An 18254-nucleotide genomic window follows, 5' to 3' on the forward strand; every position below is an offset into this window, starting at 1 on the left:
TTCTTAACAATTTGTAGCTTCTCCTAGAGGTGTATACAGGTGCATAGTTCAAAACAACTGTGGTATTTTGTCACTGTCACTTTAATGTGTTATTTTTAGTGTTCATTGACCCTGCTCTGAATGAAGATTGATGTTGGATACCTTCCTTCTGCATTCCCAGGGTAATTTTCTTGCTCTCTAGTGGCCATACTGAAACCCACGCCATTAGCTGTATATTAAGGACGCTGTGGCTTCCTGTCTCCCAGACAAAGTGACAAAGCAGGAGATTTGTAGTCCCTGCAGTGCCGTAGTTTACCCAATTTCATCCTCAATTGACAGATGTGTGAGAATGTGACTGTAAGATAAACCAATATACTGAATGAGATCAGAGGGAGGTTTAAGGTTGAGTAGTAGTTGTCACACAAACTAGAACCCCGCTGAACCCAACTAGAGATTAACCTTACAGTGTATGGCATGTAAAGAAAGATCCGGCTTGCATTGTCTTTTTGCATGGGTTTTCTCACCTCTGACTTTGTTTCTAAATTCAATCCATGTTCCCATGGAGATTGACAGGAGCTTACATGTTATTTTTTATTTTATTTTTTTTTCACACTTTATTGTAGTGCAATGTTGAAGTCTTAATCTTAAGGTTAAGAGTTCTGCATGTGTTGCACATTATCTTTTCATAACACTGCTCTATACTATACAGTAGTTACTTTGTCCAGGTTTCTCTCGTGTTCTGTTGTATTTGATCTCAACGAAGGCTTTTGATGTGTGGCTGTGATAGCCACATTTTTATATTTTGGCCCACTCTCCTCACCACCTTGCTTTGAGCGGCTGCATTATCATTATCATGACACCATCTGCCATCTGGAGTGCATACATTTTGTCCTTTTTCTGTGATACTTTTCCTGTATGAAAGTTTGTGTTAAGTGTAAATGACACAGTGTTACTTTTTTTGTTACATAGCCTTATGTTACAGTTTTCCTCCATTGCTTAAAAACTAAAACCAGGTTGTGTTTAGAGTTTCAAGAAAAAGAGGCATAATTTCAAGAAATATGCTTAAGCAATCGAGAAAAACAGTAAAGAATATTCTTAGGGAGCTTAATTGATGTAACAGGGAAAGGTAAGACAGGAGTCATTAGCTAACCCTACAAGTGTTCACTGACCTTCCAGCTCTAGTTATTTCTCTCATGTAACTGTCCTTGTTAGGGGGATGACAGTTAAATTAATAAGGTAGAAACAGTAGTTCAGGCATCAGGCTAGCAGATGTCCGTGTTCTCTGGGAATCTGACAAGGTTGAGTCTTACAAGAATGTTTACAAGAACATTACTTACTTACTGGATCCACAAATTAGAGTACAACTCAGTGATAGTTTTAGATTCCAATATGACATAGCATTAGAGTCTAAACATCAGATAGTTTTGTTGTTCTAGGTTAAGGCCAGCTAAAGATGACTTAAGAGGGGTCATCAGAGTGAAGGGGCCCTACAGGCACTATTGGGAATACAGAAACATTAAAAGGACCAAAAGATGTTATCCTTCAGATTTGGTGTGGCATTCGATGTGTTCACACGTTGTATGCTGGCACTGTATCTCCTCGGCCAGGCTCGATAAACCATGCTATGTTAAGTCTTCATCAGTCTCCGAAAGTTCTTCATCACACCTATAGCTGGCTCACAATATTTTTTCAACAAATACTACAGGTGCTTAGCCCTAAAGCCTTTTATTTCAGATCAAGTTCCATTGTGTAAATTTAAGAAAGACCCAACACTCAAGTGGCCTGTGTTGAAACTGTATCCCTGTGTAATCCCTGTGCTAATAAACACACACACATTCCCTGGCTGCATCACCTGCTCACACTCTAATAAAAATCAAACACTTGGAGGGTAAGCATAGTTAGCATGTTTGAGTGGTATTACAGTTTTTCTCGATTTCTTAAACACATTTCTTGAAATTATGCCTCTTTTTCTCAAAACTCTAAACACAAATTCACAACTTCTCACCCAATTCCCCAAACATCCTATTTTCAGGTCACAATGAACTTCACTCAAAACCATTCAGTCTTGATGGAAAAAAAACCCTTTGCCCTCAGACATGACACACAAGCCCTCAAAAACACACACACTTGAACACAGTCTTACACAATAGTAAGATAAATTCAAAACAATAGAATCAGAATCAGAAGGAGCTTTATTGCCATGTAGTGTTTTACACATACGAGGAATTTGCTGTGGTTATAAGGTGCTACACGTAGATAAACATACAGTCAACATATCAATACTGCTTATTAGTAATGTTACTTGTGGTTCTCCCCCTCAAAAACCTTTTCATATGATGAACACAAAAGATATAACAAATGTATACATTTGCACATTTTTTATTCCTTAGTGTTCTGTGCAGCACAACACACCAAACAACAAATTATTCTGCCCCAGCATCTTGTCTTTGATCTGGGACAGGCCAGAGATTCTCATCCTCCACCTCCCTCTTCACCTCTACCTCCTCCTCCTCCTCCTCCTACTCCACCTCCTCATCTTCTTCACCCCTTACTCTTCTCCATATTAATCTCTGGTGTCCTCTACCTCTTCCTTCACATCTCTCTGGATCCATTGCTCCAAAACTGAATGAACTGACTCCGGCCCTTTTATCTATCTATTGAAGGTTCTGATTGGTGTTTTATCAATTTTGACTGTTTGTGTTTCCACATGGGTATTTGTGTGCTAATTGAGCTCAACCTGTGCTGACTTGCGTGAACAATATTGAATGTTAGTGCTTTCTCAGTGACCACATGGTGTAGGCAATGAGAAATGAACGGATTTGTGTGTAGATTTTAGGGAAATGGGTGTGCTTGTGCTTTGAAAAATGGAGTTATGGTTTTGAAATTATTAGTTAGGACTGTAACAGGTGGTACCATGAGCCAAATTTTGGTTGTGGGACATGCTGTGTTTTATTATTTATTTTTTCAGTGTATGTTAGTACTACATAATGGATAAAAACTTACCAACTTACTTGGATGCTAATTCACTGTGTCTGTTTTAGGGTTTGTATGAAATTGGGAATATTGAGAGGTTATTTTAAATGGACTTAAGATACAGTTGAATATTATTATTATTTACTTGTATGTTTCAGTTCTCATTGCAAGTTCTTAACTTGACTTTTTGATGAATTAAGTATTAAAGTAATTTTGATCTCAACCAACATCAGCTTTATCAGTCCCTACTATATGTTGAAAATAACAGTAATGAAAGCCTCACAGTTGTCTTTATTCTTTGTTTTAAAGCATCTGAAACAATCTTCTCTTTTACAGTCTTTTTGTGGCAGTGGTTTTTCTTACGGCAGTGGTGAGTGAGCACATTGGAGAGCAGCCCAAGGATGTTGAGGCTTTCAGCTTAATCTCTCGAGATAGTGAGTGAAGATACAGGGTTCTTTAACACTAATGAACGAGGAAATTATATTTCACATTTCCGATCAGTTTTGACAGAATTTTTTTACCTTATTTCAAAGTAGTTACATTAGTCAAGTCATTTGCATGCACTAGATAAAATAAGAAGAAAATGATAAATTCTGTTACCCTTGAGCAGTAGATACTCTATCTAGAAAAACATTTTTGCTATGGACGTGTAAGCCAAGATGTTTAGACTGAAAGCCAACAACAGAGGGAGATGGCAAGAGAAAAATAGATTTTAAATAATTTATAAAGAATAGAGCCTTACGTGATCTAAACCATTCACGAAATGGCCTTTGTCAAAGGTCCATGCCCAGGAACTTGTATTTGTTCTTCATTTTTACTGCTCACGCTTTTACAGTGAATTGATATGATGTGGTTATCATTGTTCCAGATATTATAAGATCTGCTGCTCTGTACTCTTGAGTGTTTCATCCAGTTGAACAGAAATGATAACATCCAGTTATGCAAGGAAACATCTTACTTTACCTCTGGGAAATTAACAAGCAACTAGCAAGCAAAACTAACTTCGTACATGTCACACAAGAAGCAGATGAGACAAAAACAAAAACCAGAGGGTGGGCACAGCACATGCTATAATTAGCAGCTGTCATTAGGATGCTTGCATGAGAGAAGAACATTTTTTATGTGTGCTTACTGAAAGAAGTAGTTGTCTCCAAGAGCTATCCCAGAGCCCAACAGTAATTTGCAAGTATTGATGGGATAGGATTAGTGATAGGGCTGCAACTAACGACTATTTTGATAGTCCATTAACCTATCAGTTATTGAAACGAATAATCGACTATTCGGGATTATGAATTGCAAAATTACATCTTATTTGGCTATCAGCTTTTAAATTAAACTTGAGGTTGTTTTAGGCATGTGCTAATTAACAGTCACAACAATAAAATAAATACTGCTTTCAAAAATAAAGCTTTCAATGAACGTTTCTACTGCAGCAAAAGAAAGTTCCCCTGAAATCAAGTCCTGATCTAAGCAGCTGATCTGCTATTTAGTAGACGGGGTAGTTTACACGCCAGTACTGCAGCACACCGGGACAAACTGACACTATATACAAAGAAAGGAATAACATCATGCATTACATTTGCCTAATTATAGGGGGTCAATAATAATGATTTTGTAGTAGACAGCATTTCACAACATTTATATATTTTCCCCTAACTCAACAACTCACAAAACTCTCCTCACGCCGCCTCACGCATAGACATTGTCGACAACATGATAATCAGTAGATATTTTTAAGGTTAAATGTCCATGTACAGACATTCATGGTCCTTATAAGGTCAATCCTAATGACTTTAGTGATACCCTGACTTTCCTACTACTGCCACCATGAGGTTTATATTTGTGGTTGTGCATGAAATAATGATTGGATGGACTGACACCAATTTTGGTATATTCATTTCCCCAAGAATGAATTGATCACTATAGTGATCCACTGACCTTTCAACTAGGGTAATCATCAGGTCAAAATTTTAATATGGTTTGTGATCAGATACCTGCAAAACATATGATATTGCCATCAATCTCAGAGGTACTTGCTAATTCACAAATGTTATTATGCTAACCTGCTAAACTAAGATGGTAAACATTGTAAACATCCTGCTGAAGGCCAGTTTATACTTCTGCGCAGTCTCTATGCCATCTAGCCATGCATCCGTCTAGCCACGCTGTCATGAGCATCCAACTTGCGCGTTGGTGTCTGTGTGTAGAAAAACAGTTTACAAACATTTTTCTGGTTTTAGCCAGCCCTTTAGAAAGGGCTCCTCAACAACGTAGGTCATTGCCTGACCATCGTTGTTTTTGCAGGCAGACCTTGGGGGGCAGACCTTGGGTGCTGGCATTTATGTGTCATTGACATGCCCATGTCACTAGGTTGGCTTTGCTCAACACTTGGAATGTTAGAGGTGAAATAAGAAGGCAATAATTCTAAATAAACTGCTTTTTAAATTGTCTTAAATATTGTGAGCATCAGATGCACCATTACCCCAGGAAGTGCAGGTACCTGGACTACTGTCCGTGGCCCTTGCTGTCTGCAATGCAGCACTCACCTTTAGTATTGGTATCAAATCCACCAGGAATAGCACTGACAGCAGCCTTTCCTGTTACTGCTAGAACCTTTTTTTGTTCTATTCGACCAACATGTCTCCTGCTTTCTTCTTTTGGATTTGACAAAAAAATCAATAATTCTACAGCTTATAGGGAATAATGGGAGAGACACAAAAAAAAAGCTAGATGCGAAAGACATCTTGCACAGTGTAGTCATTTGCTGGTGAGAGGATGTAGGACGGTGTTGGTGTGAGCATGCTTGAGAGTAGAAAAGAAACAGAAATGTAGCACTCAGTGTCAGTGGGGACTTTTACAGAGCTTGGGAGCAAATCCCTACCCACCAGTTAACCTGCAAGACAGTCAAGACTACAAGCAGGCCTCAGACACCAAGACAGCTGAAGCAGTCCCAGGGCTGCTACACATCGCAAATTTAATGAAATCTTTAATGAAATCCAAGCATACCAAATTTGTCTCTGTTCATTTTACAAAATTAGACCAAGCAGTTATCTTAAATCCCTCATGAAGTTTCTGGCTCCTTGATGTGTGTTTCATCACTTACTCTATGCAGTGCTCCATTTGTGTTAACAAACATGGCACAAAACAGGGTACAGAGATGTGATTACTATTGTTTTTTACTTTTATTTCACTTACAATCTTGGAATGTTTGATGCAAGTTAACTAGATGAACGTTTGTTTTTGCGTTGTTTGCAGCGCCTCTTTCTGCACATTTACTTAAGGCTTGTGCAGACTACACGACTTTCAGCGTCACCTGATCACAGTCCTGTTCAGACTACACAACCTGCCGTCTTGTGATGGGAGTCTTGAAGTTGTTGTGGCGTTCACACAACATGACTGATTGGTGACAGAGGGTCACACACTATACGAGCTGCGAATGGCCCAAAGGCTGGTCTCCAAACCACGTTTTGTCAAGAAAACTCACGTGAAATGTGAAATGTGAAACGTGAAATGACACAATACTACGCAAAACAGCTGTTGTTTGTTATTATAAAGATAGCAATTATAATGAGAAGTGGGAATTAAGTGAAATGGTTCATTCTGATTCAGGGAGTAGGCATCTGTTAGTAATGTGAAAGAAGTGTGACCTTTAAAAACTGATTCTCCACATAGTCATGTTTGTCACGGGGACTGAAATTGAGCCATGAAAGAAGAAACGATAAATGCTATAGGCATAAGGGATCAAACATGAAACATAGATTTTTAGCAGAGCGTCACTTTCAGATTAACAGACAACATTTCAGTACATGTATGCCATAATAAATATAGGGTTTTAAAGGAGACCTATGATACTGCTTTTCAGTCCTATATTGTGGTTCTGTGACTCCTGTATGGCAGCTTTGCATGATTCAAAGTTCAAAAAAATAATTTTCCATCTACTGACTCTTGATGTAGGCCTTCATTTCAGCCTCTGTCTGACACAAGCTGTAGATGCTCCTATCTCTTTATGTCTCCCTCTCTCAAAGCCCACTGTCTTCTGATTGGCCAAGACCGGAAGCATATTACCAGGCTGTTGTTATTGTTGCTGGGCATACAGGCAGACTGAACGTTGCCGTGCCGTTGCCGTGCCGTTGCAGTGCCATTGCTGTGCGGAGCAAATGACCATATATGGAACACCGACTCCGTCTGGCTCTGTATGTCGTAGAACCAGAACGAAGCCCTTGGTAGAGAAAGCTGTTTAGAACAGGAGGAAATCTGACGTTTTGGCACACAGGGATTTCACAGGGATTTCCTCATTATTTGAAGCTTTAGCCATGTTTAACATGAACATCCGACATTGTAACATTATAGATAAGTCATAAAATGTGGAAAAGCATAATAGGTCTCCTTTAACCATTTTTTACAGATTAATTCACATCAATTAAGGCAGCTCTTTATAAAAGTGATTCTTGCTCAACAGTCGCTGTCAAAACCTGATCTTGTTTCTTTGCTCCAGCTGTTTCACAACAGTTTCACAACAGAGCGAACACAGAACCAGGATGCCAGATTTATATGGACAGAGACCATGCTAAATGGTGCAGATCCTAACTGGAGCTGAAAAATGTCTCTGTCTTGTCACCTAATTTATCATCTGGACTGTACTGATGCCAGCTCCCCTCCATTTGTCGAGCTGTCATTGGTCACCACAGTCTGTGATTCTGACTTCGTGTTTTTTCACAAGGTGACTGTAGTCCTCTTCCGTTGCATAATCAACAATAAACCTGTAACCTGTTTTTAACTTACAGAGCACAACCATGTAGCCTAATGTACAATGCGTCTACAATTATTGACAGCTTATTAAATACTGTAAGTCAACACACTCCCCAGACTCTCAAACCCAGTGTAAGTTATAACTAAATAAAACTGTAAAGTTACATAGTCAACAATAAAGCTGTAACCTGTTAACTTACAGAGCACAACCTGTGCAATGCAGTTAATGACAGCTTAAACTACTGTAAGTCAACAATACACCAGACTCTCAAACCAGTGTAGCGTTATAACTAAATAAAACTGTAAGGTTACATGATCAACAAGAAACCTATAACCTCTTTCTAGCCAAGGGTAATAATTAACGTGATGGCAGCCAGCGGGACGTAATGATTACGTTAATCAACCACCACAAGTTTGGCAAGTAAACAAACGCTCGTTCATCTTTTCATAACGAACGACAGTCGGAGTTAACCTCTCGTCGGTCGTAGCTGAAGCAAGAAGCAAGCTAACGTTAGATGGCCAATGCTGAGCTAAACATGTTTACTCACCACAGGTTACTAACCTATTGCGTTCAGCGCGTCTCACATGTGGCCGCACGCAGCAGATGCTACGTGTTACATATGCAGGTTATAGGTAACGGAGGGAGGAGAATAACAGCAAGCTCATCAGACGTTTCATAAAAATAAACATTGTTCATGAGTCCCACACCTCGTGTCGAGTCTGAAGTCTTTTGAAGACAAGTCTCAAGTCGACTTAAGTCGCACTCGAGTCTGAGTCCCCATCTCTGTCCCATACTTTGGACAATTTCTTCTTTGTCCCTGGCTATTTTCTCTGTCTTCCTCCACTTTACAAACACCCCCATCATAATCTCACAGCGTAAGCACGATGTGCAACAGTAATAAATGTCCATGCGAAACAGTGTGCTAAATAGTTATATGGATTAACAAAGACTCAATGCAAAGAATTTGCGTTGATGCATTTTAGTAATCGATTTAATCGATGAATCGTTTCAGCCCTAGTCTTGACCATGCAACCATGTGACAACTTGGGAGCGAGAACGGGTTGTATATCCACAAAAATCTCCTATAAGCTAATGATAAGCTAGTGATAAGCTAACTTTAATTTCCCTTGTCACATCTATATCAACCATGTTGATTGAGCCAAAGGGGCTATAAATGACCATCAGTGGGATGCCCCTAATGTTTGTCAGCCATTTAAAGTCATTGTGATAAGCAAACAGTGACAGTGTTATTTAGTTAAAAATCCTTTTATCATTATCTGTGCTGAAGTACCACCCCTGGCAACCATACTGTATCGACACTGACTCAGACTCTAGCCCCCAACAATTCAAAAAAACTGATAACAGAAATAGCCCCTGTCTCTGTCTGCCAGTAGGCTTTAATTAACCAGTGACTCTTTATAGTCCCCACATCTCAGACACTGTCCGGTTGCTGTTCAGTCATTGCAAATCTATGATAGAATTGCTGTTGAAGGTGTAAATCATCACATTCAGGCACTCAGCCTGCACCTCTTCTGGCTTTAGAGTAATGTGAGAAGATGTAATAGTGTAAATCCAATATCAACTAGAACTGCAAGCACTTATAAGCGGGGTCCAAGCCTCCCGGTGCAAGCTGCCCCGCGGAGGGCGCGCGAGTCAACCCAGGCCCGCCATGATTTATTGTCTGGTCAGTTATTCTGAATAACTGACCAGAGTTATAAATGAAAGGGGGTTGCGGTTATGGAGATCTGAAATGAATGTATGTGTATGGTAGTGTTATTTGATTTCCAATTAGTAGCGCCACCTAGAGGGTGATTGACGCCAAATTTCACACAGGACCGTTTGCGCAAACATTTGTTAGCGTGTAATTGGGACGTTTTCGGCAGATCAAGATTCCGTATACAAACTTTTATCGGCAGCTTCGGAGGACTTAATTAAAATAGGTTATCCGTTTTTTGCGATTTAGCGAAATGAAATAATCATTGAGGTGTGTTTTATACCATCGGAATTGGCAGAATCCCCCAAACACGTAGACATAAGGTTTATGAATGTGCGATGTAGTGGCACGTTGTTATGAGGCAAAATGTGCCTTGGTTGAAAATCCGAATGAATGAAAAGAATGGGATTTTCTGACGCTATTTGAGCTAGGGTTTCATCAGGGCCCCATGGGGAACAATTGCCCCAAATTTGGTATCAATTGGACTTGTGGTTATGGAGATATAAAATGCATGTAAGTCAATGGGATTTTTTGTGAATAGCGCCAACTAGCAGCTAACTGCACCACATTTTGAACAGCCCCTCAGGGGGGCATGGCACATAAGGTCCTCAAGTTTGGTGTTGATCAGCCATTCCCAACCTAAGATATGACATCACATCCTGTTTATAGTATTTTTCGCAAACATTTATTAGCATATCATTTTAACAATTTTTGTTGTATCAAAATTTCCTCTACAAACTTTCATCAACTTGGTCCAGAGATTATCCGTGCCAAGTTTGGTGTCAATCGGACTTGCAGCTTCGGAGGAGTTAATTAAAATAGATTTTTCAGTTTTCACGATGTAGCGGAAAAAAAGTCTAGGCGGAAATGGGCGTGGCCTATACCATTACATTCAGCTCGATCCCCCGAATGCGTGGATATAAGGTTTTTGATATGCGCCTTCGTATGCGGGAGTTCCAAGGCCAAATGTGTATATAGCGTCCCCTAGTGGTAGAAGTGTGCAGATTTTTGCGCCTGAGGTACTTGCAGTGGTTTGGACCTACCCTATGAGTTGCGTGTCTGTAGCACTTACCGTCAAGACTGCAGTATAAGTTTTAGCGGCGGAATAATAAAAATCCTAATGAGTCCACTGGTACTGGGAAACGTGATGCCTTGCATTCGCAGGTTCCCAGCCCACTCGGGCTTGGACCCCTTATTAAATATCTTACACGGCTCTGTTATCCGAAGTAATGGCTATTAACACATTTATATTCCTCTAGATTTTTTTCTGATACTGAAGACTATGTTCTGTTTTCTTGATAATAATCAAGTTGAGACATTTCTAATCAGAATCTACATATATTATATAACAAAATATCCCTGAATCAGGATATTTTTAAGTAACCATAAATCTGTGTGCATGAAATACACATAGACACATCCACAGTGACATATTGAGCAGCTTCACATGTCTCTGGGAGTGTGATTTTCACACCTATGACTTCATCACACTTTATCAAAGAATATTTTCAGAGTACCATGGAGACAACAGATTGTCCCTGTCAGCAGACTATTTGTCATTCTGTTACAAAAAGAAACAATTAACATATTCACTCCCTGAAAAAGACTGAAGGAGTGCCAAAAGCTTTTTCAAAAAACAGACCGAAGAGCTAAAATCCTAAAAATCCTGTTTGGCTGTCAGCTTCACCCAGTAATAAGCTGCTCCGATCCCTGAGGTGATTCACTCTGCTATGACCCAACATACCATGATACAGTGTACTGTTATAGAGACATGCGTCCTGTGGTGTTGTGTAGTGAAGTTTCATCTGGGAATAGGACTGTCACTGTCAAACCAGCTTGAGGACACAATGACTCACAGCTGGTTCATTTATAACAGTGGCAGGCCATGACTTCTAAATGTCATTTTGCCATAATCTTGGGGATTTATGATTTGCATTGCACTGTGTAGGGGGATGGATTAGTCTTTCCTCAGCTGTGTTCTCATTGCTTGTGTCACCAGAATAGCATGTGATGAATTAGACTTTGTCCATGCATTGTTTGAATGTTTGACTTTGTATGGGAGCCTCATTAGTGAAACAGTTTGCATACTGTTTGTTTGTCTGTCCTCTCTATATGTACTCAAGCATGAAATGTGAAAATGAAAAAATGTGTCTTGTACCAACAGATTTAAGCCAACATGTGTGTAAGTTAAATGTAGAACTTATAGTTTGTGTATTTGCATGAGGGCTGTTGGTTGCCAGGTCATTCTCATGTTTTATTGATTACCAACACCTGTATGTCAGCTAAAACATCAGCTTTACCTGTCACATTAACATAACAGTGATCAATATTTATATATATATATATAACATTTTGCATCAAATTACTGTTCATTCTTAGTATTGTTGTCCTACACTCTCACTTATACTTAATAATTTTTTGTTAAAACAAACCATCTGAGTAATGCTTTTAGTACCTCCCCACTCTCTAGTGCTACAGATAAATCCCTCTTTTAAAACCATGATTACTCAAATACAGTATGAAGACAATTTTTCACGTCAGTGCTCTGGATACACCAGAAATTTACATTTTTGCCTAGAGCCAAATTAATAATTCATGGCCCTATGTAGTTACATATAATAAATGTAATAAAGACATGTAATAAATCAGTGGTACATTATTGTACAAGTATTTTCATAATAATTTTGTAAAGTCTGCTGTGAAGCAGCACTGGAATATTAACAGTAAATTAACTTGTTAACCATCACACACAGTTGAAATGCAGCACACACGATTTCAACAATACAAACGGTTCAAAATTAGCACAATGATAAAATGATAAAATATGCAAATGCATGGTAGATTTACTTCTCTCACCAGCCAGAAAACAGTGGTAATCTATTGAGTGGCTGGTACACTTTGAGCATTCACTAGCCATTGGCTAGAGAACAAAAAAATTTATTTTGCAGCCTGAATACAAAACTAATTTAATAGCTTGGTAAGGATAAATGAAACGCCTTTCTGTCACTGCTTTCTCTAGCTAGCTAATTTCCAAGAACCGTGCATGCGTACGAGGAATTTGACTCAGGATTGTACATTGCTCGTGATGTGCTTACTCATACAAAAATACCATAACACAGTAATAAAATAATAATAAAAATATAGTGCAGTGATCAGAGTGCAAAGGATGTAAGAGTAAACTATTATTCTCATTATGTATGTGTAGAAGGTGGATATGATATACAGGTACATATACACATACATGCATACATGTACACATGTACACAGTGGGATGGAGCATAGTGCAAAGGATGCTGGAAAAAATAAATAAGACCTATGACCTTGTGACCTGAGGTAGGTGTATTGGTATACAGTATATACAATGACATAGTATGAACAGCACTGAAATAGAGAATGGTGAATAAATAAATAATAAGTGGCAACCAGTAAACAGGTGGCTGATTAGAGACAGAGTTACTGGGTTATTGCACAGGAATTGTTCCTGACACTGTGAGTCAGAAATCAGCTGTTCATCAGAGTGATGGCTTGTGGGAAGAAACTGCTTCTGTGTCTGTTGGTTTTGGTGTACAGTGCTCTGTAGCACCTACCAGAGGGGAGGAGCTGGAACAGGTTGTGTCCAGGGTGAGATGGATCTGCAGTGATGTTTCCTGCCCATTTCCTGATTCTGGAAATGTATCAGTCCTGAATGGAGGGCAGGTTGGCACCGATGATTTTTTCTGCAGTCCTGACTGTCCGTTGTAGTCTGCTCTTGTCCTTATTGGTGGCAGATCCAAACCAGACAGTGATGGACGTGCAGAGAACAGACTGGATGATGGCTGTGTAGAACTGGATCAGCAGGTCCTTAGGGAGGTTGAGCTTCCTGAGCTGATGCAGGAAATACATCCTCTGCTAAGCCTTCTTGATGATGGTGGGATATGTTGGAACCCAGGAACCTGAAGGATTCACCAGCAGACACAGGGCTGTTGAGTATGGTGATGGGGGCAGAGTGGGGGGGTTCCTCCTGAAGTCCACGGTCATCTCCACAGTTTTGAGCGTGTTAAGCTCCAGGTTGTTCTGACCGCACCAGAGAGACAGCTGATCAACCTCCCGTCTGTAGGCCGACTCATCACCGTCCCGGATGAGGCCAATGACCGTTGTGTCGTCAGCGAACTTCAGCAGTTTGACAGATTGGTCTCCTGAGGTGCAGTCATTGGTGTAGAGGGAAAAGAGCAGTGGGGAGAGCACACACCCCTGGGGGGCGCCAATGCTGATAGTCCGGGTGCTGGATGTGATGTTTCCCAGCCTCACCTGCTGACTCCTGTCAGTCAGGAAGTCTGTGATCCACTGACAGGTGGAGGCTGGCACAGTGAGCTGGGTGAGTTTGGTGCTGAGGATGTTCGGGATGATGGTGTTGAACGCCGAGCTGAAGCCCACAAGCAGGATCCTCGCATATGTCCCTGGAGAGTTGAGGTGTTGCAGAATGTAATGCAGACCCAAGTTGACAGCATCATCCACTGACCTGTTAGCCCTGTAGGCAAACTGCAGGGGGTCCAGCAGGGGGCCTGTAATGTCCTTCGGGTGGGCCAACACCAGTCTTTCAAGGATATTTCAGTTGCATTCCCGATTGAACTGCAGTGAGCATTTTACCGTCCGTAAAAGTTGCACTTATTTGCCAGGACCGGATACGCGGACCTAACATCACATAATGTTTTACACAGTACGGCAACAAAGCATGTGGAGAGAGTACTTTTGTTTACATTCCTGGACCATGGCAGGCCAATGTAGCCATTGCTGCATTTTTAAGAACCAAATTATTAATGTCAATATACTGTATTTAGACCGTTGGCAAAGTAATTTTATGCCTACCTAAATGTAACATTGTTGTACATGGTCATATTATGTAAAGCTTACTAAATACTTGATTGTCTGAGCTGTGTTTAGTTCTTACCAACTGTCTTTAAGCAGGAAATCCCAAAATAAGAATACATTTCCATGAAATTTAGCAGACAGATTATTACGCTGGTGTGAGTCTTCTGCCAGTAGAAGACTGGCATAGTAGTTTCCTTTATGATACTCACAAGAGCAAAGCGTTATATACAAAAATGATTTAAACTATATGGGTGGATAAATAACAAGTCATAGAAATAAAATTATTTTACATGGTGGAATGCTGAGGATGAATATAGGAGTCTCACAGCCTGGGGAAAGAAGCTGCACTGCAGCAGATACATCTCTATCTCTTGCCGTCGGCAGCGTGAACAGGCTGTGGCTGGGGTGGGTACCAATGATCATCTGAGCGACGTTGAGAGTTAGAGTTGTTGTCTGTGCACCACTTTGCAAGAGTGTTGATTTCATTTCAATATAAAGTCTCAGCAAAAAGTTCCGCACATAAAGTGTATTCTTCTCATTACAAATGGAACGAAATATGAGTCATTTTGTAAATGCTGGATTTTCTGAAAATTGACATACATTAATGATGAACTTCTGGCCCACTCACATTCACAGACTGCCACATTAGAGAGCTCTTAAGATTCAATAGACAAAAAGTTGGCAATTTTATTCTGAGAGATTGTGGGTCAAAAAACATTAACCTTCTGAGGCTATAACCCATGTACGGAAGTAATTTCATACACAACATCATATTAGCAATAATTATGCACACTTGGTTGTCATTTATTTATGTGTGTGGAGGTTTGTATACACATGTGCCTGTATGGAAATGTGTGAGATTGTGTACTTTGGGGGATGAAATCAACCTTATTCATGAAGCAAAACATATGAATTTTGAAACATTATTCCCCTAATGTGGTGTGTTGAATTTAAAACTTATTATTAGTGAGTTTTATTTCAATTCTCATTTACACTCCTTTGCAAACCAGCAGAATCAATACTCAATAAATATCAATACAAAACATAACGCTGAACAAACCTTAATAATCTGAAGTTAGAATTGTTAAATATAGCTCTGAACTACCATTCATATTTCCAATGTTACCATGGAAACCGAGCAAAACTGTCTCAACCCCACGCCTGTTCTGTATATTTATTACCTCATATCTTGTACACAAAATGTATATGAAAGAATCTTTTCATGAATTAGGGTGGGGAGGAGTGGGAGTAGAAAACAACAACTACAGATTCCTCTCTCTCCATTCTCCGCCCAATAGGCTGCTGAAGATGGATGTTGGAGCATACTGCAATTACTTCACCAAGATTGGTGCAAAGCCTGCAGATTCCCCTACATCTGCCACTGTTTGTCTTTCTGTTTTTTCTTTTTCCCTCCCTTTTAAACCTTCTCTCTGGCTCTCACAGACTCATAACTGTGTCAGTGCAGCAGGATACGCAGTAAATATATATGCAATAATTTAGTAAAAATACCATGTGCAGTTTCCCCCACCATCAAAAACATGTTAGGTTCTCCAGTCAGTGACATATTGACCAGACACTGCTCCCTTGAGGGATGGGTTAAATGCAGAGAATGAATTTTGCAACATGTATGTGTATGTGACAATAAAGTATCTTCTCCATCACTATTGTTGCCATTGCTGTTAACCAAAGACAGCTTTAACTTCAAAACAGTGTTTCAGGTGATGGGGTCAGTAATTGCTTAAGCCCTACAACACTAAAACTACCTTGATTAACCAGAGAGCAGCTCAGGTTTCCAGTCTTTCTCTAAACAGGTGTGGTGACATTTTGAAATTTCTCCAGCTGCTCATTGGGTGGCAGCATGGACTAGATATTCACAGGACTGGCCTGATCCAGAGTAGCCAAATTTAAAACTCCATGCTATCACCCATATCTATCACATATCAGCAAACATTTGACATAGAAAATGGCATTACTAGCATCATCAGTTCTAATAAGTCAATGTATTAAAACTGAAATGAAAAGCCAATTACTGAAAGTTTGTACAAGCTTAGTTTCTCCTAAACTGCATCATACTGCTTCCATTACACATCATCTTTTCTGTGGAATCACACCTTTTGCATTCTCATTAATCTCGTGGTGATCAGCGATAAAACAAAAGTTTTGTGGAGTCGCACAAGGGTAAATGTGTATATAATATGTAACACATTGCATTGTGCGACACTACTTTTGTTATTCCTGTATAGGATTTTTGAGGACACTGTACAATGGATAGATTTCACATGGTGGAGGTTAAATAAAGTGCACTATATAGTAAATGGAGAGTTTTTTTGGACATAGCTGTTGTCTTACATTGTAAGGTGTTACTTATTTCATGCACCTTATCATGCAAAGACACCATAGCAGCTTTGTGCATGTGGGCTAATGGATAACTGATGTGGGATTTTACGAGTCCATAAGCTGCCCAGTTGGCAGTAATGTGGTGTCTATGAATGGCAGAGTAGTTGCAGAGTGTGTGCCATGAATTACTCTCAGTGACTGCACATTACAACAACAGCACCTACAGTGATTTCCTATTCCTCGAGAGACTCGTTGGAACAAAACCTTTTCCCACTCTAATTGGAGTCTTATCACACAGTAGCTATTTCAGGTTGAGTACCAAACTTAGAAAAAACAGACAGTGTACCTTTCTATCGTACAAGCACACACTTGGGCACACAAACGTGGGATATGTTTAGGCGATGGAGGACAAGCAGGGAAGGCAATTTGTTTTTAATCCAAATGTTAAAAAAAAACACTTTTGTTTCTGTAATGCTTTGATTGCCACTTGCACTCTTATCAGTCAGTAGATCGTAGATGAATGTGTAGATGAATATTAATTAAGTTTTCCCTTGTGTTTTAGAGTCTAAGGAGATAATGTTTGCTTCAGATGCATGGATAGATCTTTGAAGTTACAGGGACAGAAGATTTAGAAGGACAGAACATGATTCTTGAATCAAAGAATGCTATTAACCCACTTTTGTGGCCTTAGGAGAGCAGACTAATGGAAGTCAACTGAAAGCCATGTTTTTGATGAGATATGGGAGTTTCAATTATCTTGAGTGGCCAGAGGGGGAAAGTTATTGGATGGGCTAGATAATATATTGAATTCACCTGCATTTTAAATAGCACTGTAATGGAAATCCCAGGCCATTTGTGGTTTGATTTAAACCTCTGTTCAGCAAATACACCTGTGAGATCAAAATGTGTCTTATAAATTAACTGACAGAAATGAGCTGTGGACACTTCAGTCAGCCTTCCCAGAAGCCTGATTTCTCTAGTGGAAAGTATTTTTGTGACAGTGAATGATGTTGATTGTGATCAGATAATATCTGCAGACCTGTCTCTGTTTCATTTGTTGGACTGTCTGTCTTTTTCTCTATCTTTCTTTCTGTCACTTTCTCATCAATAGAGACATTGTTTAAACCGTACATAGAATCCAAGAACTGAGTAATTCCTGCCAGACAACAGCCTTTTTGCACATGCTCCATGCACAAGGCCCCAGAAAAAGTCACACTCAGAGAGGGAGGGTTGGGAATACACAAACACACACAGTTTAATCACACACTTACAGACAGACAGCCCACATTGTTAGTCTGTAACCTTTAACCCTTTGTTCCCAAAGAGGCGGAAAAGGTCTGGCTTCATGATCTATGACATAACGAGTCACTACAGACTATAATCTTCCCTCTTTGTGACATCTTTTAAAACTGGTCAGTTAGTGATGAAGGTCAGCTTGACTGTGCTGAACGGGATCAAATGAAATTAGGATCTATCTATTGGTTTTGAAATACTTCTTGTAGTCTCACACACACAACTTGAAAGGGACATGTGGACATGCACAGGTGGAGGAGATATCCTCTCTGGATAGTGCAGGTTACAGAAATCCTGCTAGACAAGCTAACACTGCCTCTTGATGACTCCCTGGTTGTTAATTATTTACATTACAACAGC

The 18254-nt window shown here is 39.8% G+C and overlaps 1 protein-coding gene across 6 annotated transcripts in view; it reads left to right on the plus strand.

Annotated features, from left to right (window-relative positions):
* Nucleotides 1-18254, plus strand: part of gramd1bb (GRAM domain containing 1Bb) — a 113081-nt gene that overhangs the window by 4114 nt on the left and 90713 nt on the right. The window lies entirely within an intron of this gene.

Source organism: Micropterus salmoides, unplaced genomic scaffold (assembly GCF_014851395.1).
Source record: "Micropterus salmoides isolate LMB-PRFRI ecotype aquatic unplaced genomic scaffold, ASM1485139v1 Ms_hic_scaffold_3, whole genome shotgun sequence".
NCBI lineage: Eukaryota > Metazoa > Chordata > Actinopteri > Centrarchiformes > Centrarchidae > Micropterus > Micropterus salmoides.